Consider the following 17,055-nt stretch of genomic DNA (forward strand, 5'->3'; position numbering starts at 1 on the left):
GGAAAAACACTGACTGATTGACTACTGTAACGGTCGTCTGTGGAAGAAGGAGTAGACCAAAGCGCAGCGTGGTACGTGTTCATGATGTTTATTATAACTTGAACACTGAAATAAAAGTGGAACAAAACGCAACAGCTCTGTCAGGTGAACACACCAAACAGAAAACAACTACCCACCCCACCCTGTGGGAAAAGGCTACCTAAGTATGGTTCTCAATCAGAGACAACAATAGACAGCTGTCCCTGATTGAGAACCATACCCGGCCAAAACAAAGAAATACCAAAACATAGAAAAAAGGACATAGAATGCCCACCCTAGGTGTGACAACTACAGCCAACACCGCAAGATTTATTCCACATTTTGCTGTGTTACAGCCTGAATTCAAAATGGAATCTACTCACAATTACCCATAAAAAAAAGTGAAAACATGTTTTTAGAAATTTTTGCAAATGTATTGAAAATTAAATACAGAAAACTCTCATCAAAAGTTTGGGGTCACTTAGAAATGTCCTTGTTTTTGAAAGAAAAGCACATTTCTTGTCCATTAAAATAACATCAAATTGATGAGAAATACAGTGTAGAAATGTTTTATGTTGTAAATGACTATTGTAGATGGAAACAGGAGATTTCTTTATGGAATATATCAACATATTATCCGCAACCATCTTACAGTGCCTTGCAAAAGTATTCATCCCCTTTGGTGTTTTTCCTATTTTGTTGCATTACAACCTGTCATTTAAATAGATTTTTATTTGGATTTCATGTAATGGACATACACAAAATAGTCCAAATTGGTGAAGTGAAATGAAGAAATGTACTTGTTTAAAAACAATTCTCAAAAATAAAAAACAGAAAAGTGGTGATATGTATTCACCCCCTTTGCTATGAAGCCCCTAAATAAGATCTGGTGCAACCAATTACCTTCAGAAGTCAAATAATTAGTTAAATAAAGTCTAACTGTGTGCAATCTAAGTGTCACATGATCTGTCACATGATCTCAAAATACACTGCTCAAAATAATAAAGGGAACACTAAAATAACACATCCTAGATCTGAATGAATGAAATAATCTTATTAAATACTTTTTTCTTTACATAGTTGAATGTGCTGACAACAAAATCACACAAAAATAATCAATGGAAATCCAATTTATCAACCCATGGAGGTCTGGATTTGGAGTCACACTCAAAATTAAAGTGGAAAACCACACTACAGGCTGATCCAACTTTGATGTAATGTCCTTAAAACAAGTCAAAATGAGGCTCAGTAGTGTATGTGGCCTCCACGTGCCTGTATGACCTCCCTACAGCGCCTGGGCATGCTCCTGATGAGGTGGCGGATGGTCTCCTGAGGGATCTCCTCCCAGACCTGGACTAAAGCATCCACCAACTCCTGGACAGTCTGTGGTGCAACGTGGCGTTGGTGGATGGAGCGAGACATGATGTCCCAGATGTGCTCAATTGGATTCAGGTCTGGGGAACGGGCGGGCCAGTGCATAGCATCAATGCCTTCCTCTTGCAGGAACTGCTGACACACTCCAGCCACATGAGGTCTAGCATTGTCTTGCATTAGGAGGAACCCAGGGCCAACCGCACCAGCATATGGTCTCACAAGGGGTCTGAGGATCTCATCTCGGTACCTAATGGCAGTCAGGCTACCTCTGGCGAGCACATGGAGGGCTGTGCGGCCCCCCAAAGAAATGTCAACCCACACCATGACTGACCCACCGCCAAACCGGTCATGCTGGAGGATGTTGCAGGCAGCAGAACGTTCTCCATGGTGTCTCCAGACTCTGTCACGTCTGTCACATGTGCTCAGTGTGAACCTGCTTTCATCTGTGAAGAGCACAGGGCGCCAGTGGCGAATTTGCCAATCTTGGTGTTCTCTGGCAAATGCCAAACGCCCTGCACGGTGTTGGGCTGTAAGCACAATACCCACCTGTGGACGTCGGGCCCTCATACCACCCTCATGGAGTCTGTTTCTGACCGTTTGAGCAGACACATGCACATTTGTGGCCTGCTGGAGGTCATTTTGCAGGGCTCTGGCAGTGCTTCTCCTGCTCCTCCTTGCACAAAGGCGGAGGTAGCAGTCCTGCTCCTGGGTTGTTGCCATCCTACGGCCTCCTCCACGTCTCCTGATGTACTGGCCTGTCTCCTGGTAGAGCCTCCATGCTCTGGACACTACGCTGACAGACACAGCAAACCTTCTTGCCACAGCTCGCATTGATGTGCCATCCTGGATGAGCTGCACTACCTGAGCCACTTGTGTGGGTTGTAGACTCCGTCTCATGCTACCACTAGAGTGAAAGCACCGCCAGCATTCAAAAGTGACCAAAACATCAGCCAGGAAGCATAGGAACTGAGAAGTGGTCTGTGGTCACCACCTGCAGAACCACTCCTTTATTGGGGGTGTCTTGCTAATTGCCTATAATTTCCACCTGTTGTCTATTCCATTTGCACAACAGCATGTGAAATTTATTGTCAATCAGTGTTGCTTCCTAAGTGGACAGTTTGATTTCACAGAAGTGTGATTGACTTGGAGTTACATTGTGTTGTTTAAGTGTTCCCTTTATTTTTTTGAGCAGTGTATATACACCTGTTCTGAAAGGCGCCGGAGTCCACCAAGCAAGCGGCACCATGAAGACCAAGGAGCTCTCCAAACAGGTCAGGGACAAAGTTGTGGAGAAGTAGAGATCAGGGTTGGGTTATAAAATAATATCCGAAACTTTGAACATCCCACAGAGCACGATTAAATCCATTATTAAAAAATGGAAAGAATATGACACCACAACAAACCTGCCAAGAGAGGGCTGCCCACCAAAACTCACAGACCAGGCAAGGAGGGCATTAACCAGAGAGACAACAAAGATACCAAAGATAACCCTGAACGAGCTGCAAAGTTGCACAGCGGAGATTGGAGAATCTGTCCATAGGACCGCTTTAAGCCGTACAAATCAAATCAAAGTTTATTTGTCACGTGCGCTGAACACAACAGGTGTAGACCTTACAGTGAAATGCTTACTTACAGGCCCTAACCAACAGTGCAATTTATAAGTAAAAAATAGGTATTAGGTGAACAATCGATAAGTAAAGAAATGTTAAAAAACAACGTAAAAAGACAGTGAAAAATAACAGTAGCGAGGCTATATACAGTAGCGAGGCTATAACAGTAGCGAGGCTATATACAGGCACCGGTTAGTCGAGCTAATTGAGGTAGTAAGTACATGTAGGTATGGTTAAAATGACTATGCATATATGATTAACAGAGCAGCAGTAGCGTAAAAGAGGGGTTGGCGGGTGGTGGGTGGGTGGTGGGACACAATGCAGATAGTCCGGGTAGCCAATGTGCGGGGGCACTGGTTTGTCAGGCTAATTGAGGTAGTATGTACATGAATGTATAGCTAAAGTGACTATGCATATATGATAAACAGAGGGTAGCAGCAGCGTAAAAGAGGGGTTGTGGGGGGGGACACAATGCAAATAGTCCGGGTAGCCATTTGATTAGCTATTCAGGAGTCTTATGGCTTGGGGTTAAATGTCACGCCCTGACCATAGAGAGCCTTTTTATTCTCTATTTTGGTTAGGTCGGGGTGTGACGGGGGGGTGTTCTAGTCTAGGTTATTTATTTCTATGTTGGCCTGGTATGGTTCCCAATCAGAGGCAGCTGTTTATCGTTGTCTCTGATTGGGGATCATATTTAGGCAGCCATTTCCCCACTGTGTTTTGTGGGATCTTGTGTCTGTGTAGTTCCCTGTGAGCACTCCATGACTTCACATTTCGTTTGCTGTTTACTGTTTTGTGCGTTTCACTAATAAAGATGTGGAACCCAGATCACGCTGCACGTTGGTCCGAGTATGCTTCCAGTTCGTACGACGAGCGTGACAGTAAAAGCTGTTGAGAAGCTTTTTGGTCCTAGACTTGGCGCTCCGGTAGTAGAGAGAACAGTCTATGACTGGGGTGGCTGGGGTCTTCACTCCACATAGTCTACACTCCACAGTCTACACTCCACAGAGCTGGGCTTTATGGAAGAGTGACCAGAAAAAAGCCATTGCTTGAAGAAAAAAATAAGCAAACACTTCTGGTGTTCATGTGGGAGACTCCCCAAACATATGGAAGAAGGTACTCTGGTCAGATGAGACTAAAATGTTGCTTTTTGGCCATCAAGGAAAATGCTATGTCTGGCGCCAACCCAACACCTCTCATCACCCCGAGATCACCATCCCCACTGTGAAGCATGGTGGTGGCAGCATCATGCTGTGGGGATGTATTTCATCAGCAGGGACTGGGAAACTGGTCAGAATTGAAGGAATGGGTGGCGCTAAATACAGGGAAATTCTTTAGGGAAACCTGGTTCAGTCTTCCAGATATTTGAGACTGGGACGAAGGTTCACCTTCCAGCAGGACAATGACCCTAAGCATACTGCTAAAGCAACACTCTACTGGTTTATGGGGAAACATTTAAATGTCTTGGAAGGGCCTAGTCAAAGCCCAAACCTCAATCCAATTGAGAATCTGTGGTAGGACTTAAAGATTGCTGTACACCAGCGGAGCCCATCCAACTTTAAGGAGCTGGAGCAGTTTGCCTTGAAGAATCTGTAAAAATTCCAGGGGCTAGATTTGCCAAGCTTATAGAGACATACCCCAATCAGAACAACAGCTTTCAGCTGTGCTAACATAATTGAAAAATGTTTTTCTAATTATCAATTAGTCTTTTAAAATGATAAACTTGGATTAGCTAACACAATGTGCCATTGGAACACAGGAGTGATGGTTGCTGATAATGGACCTCTGTACGCCTATGTAGATATTACATAAAACATCAGCCGTTTCCAGCTACAATAGTCATTTACAACATGAGCAATGTCTACACTGTATTTCTGATCAATTTGATGTTATTTTAATGGACAAAAATTTAGCTTTTCTTTCAAAAACAAGAACATTTAACTTTTGAACGGTAGTGTAATTATTCACACCCATGAGTCAATACTTTGTAGAAGCACCTTTGGCAGTGATTACAGCTGTGAGTCTTTCTGGGTAAGTCTCTAAGAGCTTTCCACACCTGGATTGTGCAACATTTGCACATTATTCGTTTCAAAATTCTTCAAACTCTGTCAAATTGGTTGTTGATCATTGCTAGACAACCATTTTCAGGTCTTGCAATAGATTTTCAAGTAAATTTAAATCAAAACTGTATCTCGGTGTAACCGATGTGAAATGGCTAGTTAGTTAGCGGTGGTGCGCGCTAATAGCATTTCAATCAGTGACGTCACTCGCTCTGAGACTTGAAGTAGGGTTTCCCCACTGGGTCCCCACAAGGGTGCGTTCTCAGCCCTCTCCTGTGGCGCGATGGGTAACGATGCTTCGTAGGTGTCAGTTGTTGATGTGTGCAAGGGTCCTTGGTTGGGGCGAAGAGAGGGACGGAACCTACACTGTTACATCGGCCACTAAGGAACATTCACTGTCTTCTTGGTAAGCAACACCAGTTTTATGTTATTGTCCTGCTGAAAGGTGAATTAATCTCCCAGTGTTTGGTGGAAAACAGACTGAACCAGGTTTTCCTCTAAGATTTGACCTGTGCTTAGCTCCATTCCGTTTCTTTTCTATCCTGAAATACTCCCCAGTTCTTAGCAATTACAAGCATACCCATAACATGATGCAGCCATCACTATACTTGAAAATATGGAGAGTGGTACTCAGTAATGTGTTCTATTGGATTTGGCGCAAAACACAACATTTTTTATTCAAGACAAAAAGTGAATTGCTTTGCCAAATGTTTTGCCTTGTTGCAAACATGATGCATGTTTTGGAATATTTTTATTATATACAGGCTTCCTGCTTTTCACTCTGTCAATTAGGTTATTATTGTGGAGTAACTACAACTTTGTTGATCCATTCTTAGGTTTCTCCTATCACAGCCATTCAACTCTGTAACTGTTTTAAAGTAACCATTGACCCAATGGTGAAATCCCTGAGCAGTTTCCTTCCTCTCTGGCAACTGAGTTAGGAAGGACGCTTGTGTCTTTGTAGTGACTGGGTGTATTGATACACCATCCAAAGTGTAATTCATAACTTCACCATGCTCAAAGGGAATTTCAGTGTCTACTATTTTACCCATCTACCAATAGGTGCCCTTCTTTGCGAGGCATTGGAAAATCTCCCTGGTCTTTGTGGTTGAATCTGTGTTTGAAATTCACTGCTCGACTGAGGGATAACTGTATGAGATAATTGTATGTGTGTGGTACAGAGATAAGATAGTCATTCAAAAATCATGTTAAACACTATTATTGCACAGAGTGAGTCCATGCAACTTATTATGTGATTTGTTAAACACATTTTTACTCCTGAACTTGTTTAGGCTTGCCATAACAAAGGGTTGGAATACTTATTGACTCAAGACATTTGCAAAGATTTCGAAAAACCAAATTCCACCTTGCCATTATGGAGTACTGTGTGTAGGTCAGAGAAAAAAATCTGAATTGACTCCATTTCAAATGCCGGCTGTAACACAACAAAATGTGGAAAAGGTCAAGGGGTGTGAATACTTTCTGAAGGCACTGTAGCAATCTGATGCCCGACTGAAGAGTCGATGACGTGGCACACAACCATTGGTTGATGCAGTGCAACGTCCTGCTCATCTAGTCGGACAGAAATTCAACATCTGTATCTGCAGGATTGGGGATCCTCTGCTGAGCATGCTGTAAGACTGTAGGACCTCCCACTGAAGCTCATCTATACCACAGCCAGACAGAGGGGCTAACCATGTAGGATGACTGCACAAGCCTGTAAATGACTCACTTAATCCACCTCATTCCTGGAAGAACATGGGGCTGTACTAAAGTTTTCCAGTCTGCTGTTGCCACATGCTTCAAGAGGGCCACCATTGTTCCTGTTCCCAAGAAAGCTAAGGTAACTGAGCTAAATGACTACCGCCCTGTAGCACTCACTTCCGTCATCATGAAGTGCTTTGAGATACTAGTCAAGGACCATATCACCTCCACCCTACCTGACACCCTAGACCCACTCCAATTTGCTTACCGCCCCAATAGGTCCACAGATGACGCAATCGCCATCACACTGCACACTGCCCTAACACATCTGGACAAGAGGAATACCTATGTAAGAATGCTGTTCATCGATTACAGCTCAGCATTTAACACCATAGCACCCTCCAAACTCGTCATTAAGCTCGAGACCCTGGGTCTCGACCCCGCCCTGTGCAACTGGGTCCTGGACTTCCTGACGGGCCGCCCCCAGGTGGTGAGGGTAGGTAACAACATCTCCACCCCGCTGATCCTCAACACTGGGTCCCCACAAGGGTGCGTTCTCAGCCCTCTCCTGTACTCCATGTTCACCCATGACTGCATGGCCATGCACGCCTCCAACTCAATCATCAAGTTTGCAGACGACATTACAGTGGTTGGCTTGATTACCAACAACAACGAGACGGCGTACAGGGAGGAGGTGAGGGCCCTCGGAGTGTGGTGTCAGGAAAATAACCTCTCACTCAATGTCAACAAAACAAAAGAGATGATCGTGGACTTCAGGAAACAGCAGAGGGAGCAGCCCCCTATCTACATTGACGGGACAGTAGTGGAGAGGGTGGAAAGTTTTAAGTTCCTTGGCGTTCACATCACGGACAAACTGAAATGGTCCACCCACACAGACAGTGTGGTGAAGAAGGCGCAGCAGTGCCTCTTCAACCTCAGGTGGCTGAAGAAATTCAGCTTGTCACCAAAATCACTCACAAACTTTTACAGATGCACAATCGAGAGCATCCTGTCGGGCTCTATCACCGCCTGGTACGGCAGCTGCTCTGCCCACAACCGTAAGGCTCTCCAGAGGGTAGTGAGGTCTGCACAACGCATCACTGGGTACAAACTACCTGCCCTCCAGGACACCTACACCACCCGATGTCACAGGAAGGCCAAAAAGATCATCAAGGACAACAACCACCCGAGCCACTGCCTGTTCACCTCGCTATCATCCAGAAGGCAAGGTCAGTACAGGTGCATCAAAGCAGGGACCGAGAGACTGAAAAACAGCTTCTATCTCAAGGCCATCAAACTGTTAAACAGCCATCACTAACATTGAGTGGCTGCTACCAACATACTGACTCAACTCTAGCCACTTAATAATGGAAAAATGTATGTTATCAATTTATCACTAGCCACTTTATATAATGCTTACATACCCTATATTACTCATCTCATATGTATGTACTGTACGCTATACCATCTACTGCATCTTGCCATCTTGATGTAATTAAATGTATCACTAGCCACTTTAAACAATGGCACTTTCTATAATGTTTTCATACCCTACATTACTCATCTCATATGTATATACTGTACTCTATACCATCTACTGCATCTTGCCTATGCCGTTCTGGCATCACTCATTCATATATTTTTATGTACATATTCGTATTCATTCCTTTACACTTGTGTGTGTATAAGGTGGTGTTGTGAAATTGTTAGGTTATATTACTTGTTAGATATTACTGCATAGTCGGAACTAGAAGCACAAGCATTTCGCTACACTCGCATTAACATCTGCTAACCATGTGTATGTGACAAATACATTTGACTTGATTTGATTTCTTTCTGGCTGCTTTCTTTGCCTCTGGGAAAAGTGACCATGACAAGTGGATTGTCTTGAGTTCTACATTTAAACATCTGAGACAGGTCTTTTGTTGAAGGCTGTAAGACAGAACATCACTCATCTGTCAGTAGCTTACCAGACATTATCCATCAGCCCTCATAGCATACACAACCAGACCATGACCTAGACAGATAATAATTGCTCAGACAGATATACAAACACACTTTGAGCAGTAACATACCATAGTAGATTACACTGACTGATGAACAGGTAGACTGACGGAGATAGAGGGTGAAATCCTTGCGATGACCTTCATGCAAGTGTTCCACTGATAGCGATGCACGATTTATGTGAATGATTTATGTCCATGCAGACTTCAGGGCACATTTCATTTCGCCAGCTTCTCCATTGAAGGCTGTTATCATCAGCAGTTCTGTATAAGACTGTCTGACAGGTATGCTTTTCTGAAGTGTGACAAAGTGGATTTATGCCCTCGTAATGAACATGTACTGTCTGAAATAATGTGTTCTATTTCCCTTATATATTTTGCAATTTCTTTCTAGAAGCATTATACTGCACATTACTATGTTATTCTTTAGCTCCTTTGTTAGCTACCGTTTATAGTTCATGCACAGTTGGGAAGGAAAATGTTTGTATGGAAAGGTATTTTAGTATAATCTGTTCCCCAAATAAATGCGGTTATTTACCTGAGTCTAGCTTACCAGAGTGAAACATTATTTTGGTGAACATAATCATCGTAACACTTAGGAGCTAAAATCTCTGTTTATTTCATTCTGTTAATGTTTTCCTTTGTTCATATTTCCCATGTTGTGTCGGAGTTCCGTGTGTCTCTGTCTGTCCCTGTCGTTTGACTTTTTCCACGTAGTTGTGTTACAACCAGCATTTACAATTGATTACATTTAGATTTTGTGTCACTGACCTACACACAATACTCCATAGTGTCAACGTGGATTTTCTTTCAGAAATGTTTGAATTTAATTAAAAATGAAAAGTTGAATTGTCTTCAGTCAATAATTATTCAACCCCTTTGTCATGGCAAGCCTACATAAGTTTAGGAGTAGAAATGTGCTTAACAAATCTTATAATAAGTTGCATGGACTCATTCTGTGTTCAATAATATTGGATATCATGCCATATCAAGCACAGATTCAACCACAAAGACCAGGGAGGTTTTTCAAGGTCAGATGTGTAAAACATAAAAAAAGCAGACACTGAATATCCGTTTGAGCAAGGTGAAGTTATTAATTAGGCTTTGGATGGTTTATAAATACACCCAGTCACTAAAAAGATACAGGCGTCCTTCCTAACTCAGTTGCCGGAGAGGAAGGAAACTGCTCAGGGATTTCACCATGAGGCCGATTGTGATTTTAAAACAGTTACAGAGTTTAATGGTTGTGATATTAGAGAACTGAGGATGGATCAACAACATTGTAGTTACTCAACAATACTAACCTACTTGACAGAGTGAAAAGCAGGAAGCCTGTACAGAATAAAAATATTACAAAACATGCATCCTGTTTGCAACAAGGTACTAAAGACCTACTGTAAAAAATGTGGCAAAGCAATAGTAACTTTTTGTCTTGAATACAACGCGTTATGTCTGGGGCAAATCCAATACAACATATTACTGAGTACCACTCTCCATATTTTCAAGCAAAGTGGTGGCTACATCATGTTATGTGTATGGTTGTAATCATTAAGAACTGGGGAGTTTTCAAAATAAAAAATGGAATGGAATGGAGCGAAGCACAGGCAAAACCCTGAAAACCTGATTTAATCTGCTTTCCAACTGACACTGGCTGACGAATTCACCTTTCTGCAATTCAACAATTAACTAAAACACGAGTCCAAATATACAGTACCAGTCAAAAGTTTGGACACACCCACTCATTCAAGTTATTTTTTGTGACTATTTTCTACATTGTATAATAATAGTGAAGACATCAAAACTATGAAATAACACATTATGGAATCATGTATTAATCAAAAAAGTGTTGAACAAATCAAAATAGATGTTTGATTCTTCAAAGTAGCTAGCCTTTGCATTGATGGCAGCTTTGCACACGCTTAGCATTCTCTCAACCAGCTTCACATGGAATGCTTTTCCAACAGTCTTGAAGGAGTTCCCACATATGCTGAGCACTTGTTGGCTGCTTTTCGTTCACTCTGCGGTCCAACTCATCCCAAAACACCTTAATTGGGTTGAGGTTGGGTGATTGTGGAGGCCAGGTCATCTGATGCAACACTTCATCACTCTCCTGCTTGGTCAAATAGCGCTTACACAGCTTGGAGATGTGTTGGGTCATTGTCCAACTAAACGCAAACCAGATGGGATGGCGTATCGCTGCAGAATGCTGTGGCAGCCATGCTGGTTAAGTGTGCCTTGAAATCTAAATAAATCACTGACAGTGTCATCAGCAAAGCACCCCCACACCATCACACCTCCTCCTCCATGCTGGGAACCACACATGCGGAGATTATCCGTTCACATACTCTGTGTCTCACAAAGACACGGTGGTTGGAACCAAAAATCTCAAATTTGGACTCATCAGACAAAAGGAAACATTTCCACCGTCTAATGTCCATTGCTTGTGTTTCTTAGGCCAAGAAAGTCTCTTCTTATTATTGTTGTTCTTTAGTAGTGGTTTCTTTGCAGTAATTCGACCATGAAGGACTGATTCAAGCAGTCTCCTCTGAACAGTTGATGTTCTGTCAACTGTGGGACCTTATATAGACAGGTCTGTGCCTTTTCAAATCATGTCCAATCAATTGAATTTACCACAGGTACACTCCAATCAAGTTGCAGAAACATCTCAAGGATGATCAATGGCAACAGGATGCACCTGAGCTCAATTTCGAATCTCATAGCAAAGGGTCTGAATACATATGTAAATAAGGTTTTTCTGTTGTTTTATTTTTAATAAATTTGCAAAAATGTCTACATACCTGTTTTTGCTTTGTTATTACGGTGTATTCTGTGATAAAAAAAATACATTTTAGAATAAGGCTGTAATGTAACAAAATGTGGAAAAAGTCAAGAGGTCTGAGTACTTCCCGAAGGCATTGTCTGCTTCAGTAAATTTGGCTTCTTTTCCTATTTCGGGGGGGTAGGAGGTAGATCAGCTTTAATATTGCAGATAGATTGTAGCTTCCATCAATGTAATTGTCTGCATTATTTCCAATCCCCCATATATATACTGCTCAAAAAATAAAGGGAACACTTAAACAACACATCCTAGATCTGAATGAAAGAAATAATCTTATTAAATACTTTTTTCTTTACATAGTTGAATGTGCTGACAACAAAATCACACAAAAATAATCAATGGAAATCCAATTTATCAACCCATGGAGGTCTGGATTTGGAGTCACACTCAAAATTAAAGTGGAAAACCACACTACAGGCTGATCCAACTTTGATGTAATGTCCTTAAAACAAGTCAAAATGAGGCTCAGTTGTGTGTGTGGCCTCCACGTGCCTGTATGACCTCCCTACAATGCCTGGGCATGCTCCTGATGAGGTGGCGGATGGTCTCCTGATGGATCTCCTCCCAGACCTGGACTAAAGCATCCACCAACTCCTGGACAGTCTGTGGTGCAACGTGGCGTTGGTGGATGGAGCGAGACATGATGTCCCAGATGTGCTCAATTGGATTCAGGTCTGGGGAACGGGCGGTCCAGTCCATAGCATCAATGCCTTCCTCTTGCAGGAACTGCTGACACACTCCAGCCACATGAGGTCTAGCATTGTCTTGCATTAGGAGGAACCCAGGGCCAACCGCACCAGCATATGGTCTCACAAGGGGTCTGAGGATCTCATCTCGGTACCTAATGGCAGTCAGGCTACCTCTGGCGAGCACATGGAGGGCTGTGCGGCCCCCCAAAGAAATGCCAACCCCACACCATAACTGACCCACCGCCAAACCGGTCATGCTGGAGGATGTTGCAGGCAGCAGAACAATCTCCACGGCGTCTCCAGACTCTGTCACGTCTGTCACATGTGCTCAGTGTGAACCTGCTTTCATCTGTGAAGAGCACAGGGCGCCAGTGGCGAATTTGCTAATCTTGGTGTTCTCTGGCAAATGCCAAACGTCCTGCATGGTGTTGGGCTGTAAGCACAACCCCCACCTCATACCACCCTCATGGAGTCTGTTTCTGACCGTTTGAGCAGACACATGCACATTTGTGGCCTGCTGGAGGTCATTTTGCAGGGCTCTGGCAGTGCTCCTCCCGCTCCTCCTTGCACAAAGGCGGAGGTAGCGGTCCTGCTGCTGGGTTGTCGCACTCCTACGGCCTCCTCCACGTCTCCTGATGTACTGGCCTGTCTGCTGGTAGCGCCTCCATGCTCTGGACACTACGCTGACAGACACAGCAAACCTTCTTGCCACAGCTCGCATTGATGTGCCATCCTGGATGAGCTGCACTACCTGAGCCACTTGTGTGGGTTGTAGACTCCGTCTCATGCTACCACTAGAGTGAAAGCACCGCCAGCATTCAAAAGTGACCAAAACATCAGCCACGAAGCATAGGAACTAAGAAGTGGTCTGTGGTCCCCACCTGCAGAACCACTCCTTTATTGGGGGTGTCTTGCTAATTGCTTATAATTTCCACCTGTTGTCTATTCCATTTGCACAACAGCATTTGAAATTTATTGTCAGTCAGTGTTGCTTCCTAAGTGGACAGTTATTTCACAGAAGTGTGATTGACTTGGAGTTACATTGTGTTGTTTAAGTGTTCCCTTTATTTTTTTCGGCAGTGTATATATATTTTGGTAAATAAATGTAAATATTTGTTATGTATTATGTTCTCCTTACCCTACCAACCCTCCCCTAATAGGAGTAAACTAATGGAAAACAACACTTAGGCTTCTACTTCCAGCTGATATATACTATATACAGTTGAAGTCGGAAGTTTACATACACTTAGGTTGGAGTCATTAAAACTCGTTTTTCAACCACTCCAAAATTTCTTGTTAACAAACTATAGTTTTGGCAAGTCGGTTAGCTGATCTACTTTGTGCATGACACAAGTAATTTTTCCAACAATTGTTTACAGACAGATTATTTTACTTATAATTCACTGTATCACAATTCCAGTGGGTCAGAAGTTGACATACACAAAGTTGACTTTGCCTTTAAACAGCTTGAAAAATTCCAGAAAATGATGTCATGGCTTTAGAAGCTTCTGATAGGCTAATTGACATCATTTGAGTCAATTGGAGGTGTACCTGTGGATGTATTTCAAGGCCTACCTTCAAACTCAGTGCCTCTTTTCTTGACATCAGGGGAAAATCAAAAGAAATCAGCCCAAACCTCAGAAAACGTTTTGTAGACGTCCACAAGTCTGGTTCATTCTTGGGAGCCATTTCCAAACGCTTTTTAGGTACAACGGTCATCTGTACAAACAATAGTATGCAAGTATAAACACCATGGGACCACGCAGCCGTCATACCGCTCAGGAAGGAGACGCGTTCTGTCTCCTAGAGATTAACGTACTTTGGTGGTGCGAAAAGTGCAAATCAATCCCAAAAGAACAGCAAAGGAACTTGTGAAGATGCTGGAGGAAACAACGTACAAAAGTAGCTATATCCACAGTAAAACGAGTCCTATATAGACATATCCTGAAAGGCTGCTCAGCAAGGAGGAAGCCACTGCTCCAAAACTGCCATAAAAAAACTGACTACGGTTTGCAACTGCACATAGGGACAAAGATCGTACTTTTTGGAGAAATGTCCTCTGGTATGATGAAACAGTTGTATTATTGACTGTATGTTTGTTTATTCCATGCGTAACTCTATGTTGTTGTTTGTGTCGCACTGCTTTGCTTTATCTTGGCCAGGTCGCAGTTGTAAATGAGAACTTGTAGTGCGACAAAAAACACAGAGTTACACATGGGATAAACAAAAGTACAGTCAGTAACAAAATAGAAAAATCTATATACAGTGTGTGCAAATGGAGTAAGGAGGTAAGGCAATAAATAGGCCAATGGTAGTGAAGTAATTACAATTTAGCAAATTAACACTGGAGTGATAGATGTGCAGATGACGATGTGCAAGCAGAAATACTGGTGTGCAAAAGAGCAAAAAAAAGTTAATAAAAACAATATGGGGATGAGGTAGGTAGTTGGATGGGCTATTTACAGATGGGCTGTGTACAGCTGCAGCGATCGGTAAGCTGCTCAGATAGCTGATGCTTAAAGTTATTCTCCAACATCAGCGATTTTTGCAATTCGTTCAAGTCATTGGCAGCAAAGAACTGGAAGGAAAGGAAGCAAAAGTAGGTGTTGGCTTTGGGGATGACCAGCGAGATATACCTGCTGGAGCGCGTGCTACGGGTGGGTGTTTCTATGGTGACCAGTGAGCTGAGATAAGGCGGAGCTTTACCTAGCAAAGACTTATAGATGACCTGGAGCCAGTGGATCTGGCGACGAATATGTAGCGAGCGCCAGCCGACGAGAGCATACACGTTGCTGTAGTGGGTGGTATATGGGGCTTTGGTGACAAAACGGATGGCACTGTGATAGACTTTATCTAGTTTATTGAGTATAGTGTTGGAGGCTATTTTGTAAATGACATTGCCAAAGTAGAGGATCGGTAGGATAGTCAGTTTTACGAGGGTATGTTTGGCAGCATGAGTGAAGGAGGCTTTGTTGCAAAATAGGAAGCCGATTCTAGATTTCATTTTGGATTTGAGATGCTTAATGTGAGACTGGAAGAGAGTCTACAGTCTAGCCAGACACCTAGGTATTTGTAGTTGTCCACATATTCTAAGTCAGAACCGTCCAGAGTAGTGATGCTAGTTGGGCGGGCGGGCGGGTGGGTACGGGCAGCGATCGGTTGAAGAGCATGCATTTCATTTTACTAGCGTTTAAAAGCAGTTGGAGGCCATAGAAGGAGTGTTGTATGGCATTGAAGCTCGTTTGGAGGTTTGTTAACACAGTGTCCAAAGAAGGGCCAGATGTTTACAGAATGGTGTCGTCTACATAGAGGTGGATCAAGGAATCACCCGCAGCAAGAGCGACATCATTGATATATACAGAGAAAAGAGTTGAATTGAACCCTGTGGTACCCCCATAGAGACTGCCAGAGGTCCGGACAACAGGCCATCCGATTTGACACACTGAACTCTATCTGAGAAGTAGTTGGTGAACCAGGCGAGGCAGTTATTTGAGAAACCAAGGCTGTTGAGTCTGCCGATAAGAATACAGTGATTGACAGAGTTGAAAGCCTTGGTCAGGTCAATGAAGATGGCTGTACAGTACTGTCTTTTAACGAGGGAGGTTATGATATGGTTTTGTACCTTGAGCATGGCAGAGGTGCACCCGTGACCAGCTCGGAAATCGGATTGCAGAGCGGAGAAGGTACGCTGGGATTCGAAATGGTCAGTGATCTGTTTGTTAACTTGGTAGCAGCTTTCCAATCTTTACGAATCTCGGACGATATGAAAGAGAGGTTGAACAGACTAGTAATAGGGGTTGCAACAATGGCAGCAGATAATTTTAGAAAGAGAGGGTCCAGAATTTCTAGCCCAGCTGATTTGTACGGGTCCAGGTTTTGCAGTTCTTTCAGAACATCTGCTATCTGGATTTGGGTGAAGGAGAAGCTGTTTGAAACTAGTCGGAGGGGTGTTTTTTTTGTAATGGATTTACACTCCAGTCCAGTTAGTGGCGGTAATGCACCTTGTGATCACCAACCACCATTTAAAAACTGAAGAAGAAGAAGAGCAAGTGGGGAGACTGTGTGAGCCAGGTACACCCCCAACCTGTAATACCTATGTTAGGTAAAGGGTAAGCCTGTTTTAAGCTAAGTGCGGTTTGTTATTTTGCTTGAGAAGTCTATTGTCTAACTGTTTTGTAAATATTAATCGCTGGCTGTCACTATTGAACACAATAAATGTGGACACCTTTGCACCAGAACTTTCTGCCTCCTGAATATCTGCCCCTAAGACTGCATCTCTACATAACCTATTTCACATGGAGAAAGGATGAATTCTTAAAAATTGCTGGAACTGCTCTCTCTCACACAAATTGTGTGTATACGCACACACAAATGGATGCACGGACTCACGGTTGACGCACACACAACCAAGCATGGATGCAAGTACGCATGGCTGACACACACACATGCATGGACGCATGGAGAGCGAGGGAGTTGTGTGCTGAGCTGTGTCTCGTCCTCTTCCGCGTGTGTGTCTGTGTGTTACTGTAAACCACACGTTGTCAGCATATGAGATCATGCTCCAGAATACTGTCTGGCATGCAATCCACTCACACACCACAACGCCCTGCCACAATCCTCACTATGTAATCAAAGAAATTGTAGAATGTAATCAGAACATCGGCAATGTTATTGACAGAATTAATCATGTTTGGAAATATGGGATGTTTGTCATGAAAGGTTTTTAACGTCATCCAACAATGTCCAAACAAATCCAAA

Source organism: Salmo trutta, chromosome 16 (assembly GCF_901001165.1).
Source record: "Salmo trutta chromosome 16, fSalTru1.1, whole genome shotgun sequence".
Taxonomy (NCBI): Eukaryota; Metazoa; Chordata; class Actinopteri; order Salmoniformes; family Salmonidae; genus Salmo; species Salmo trutta.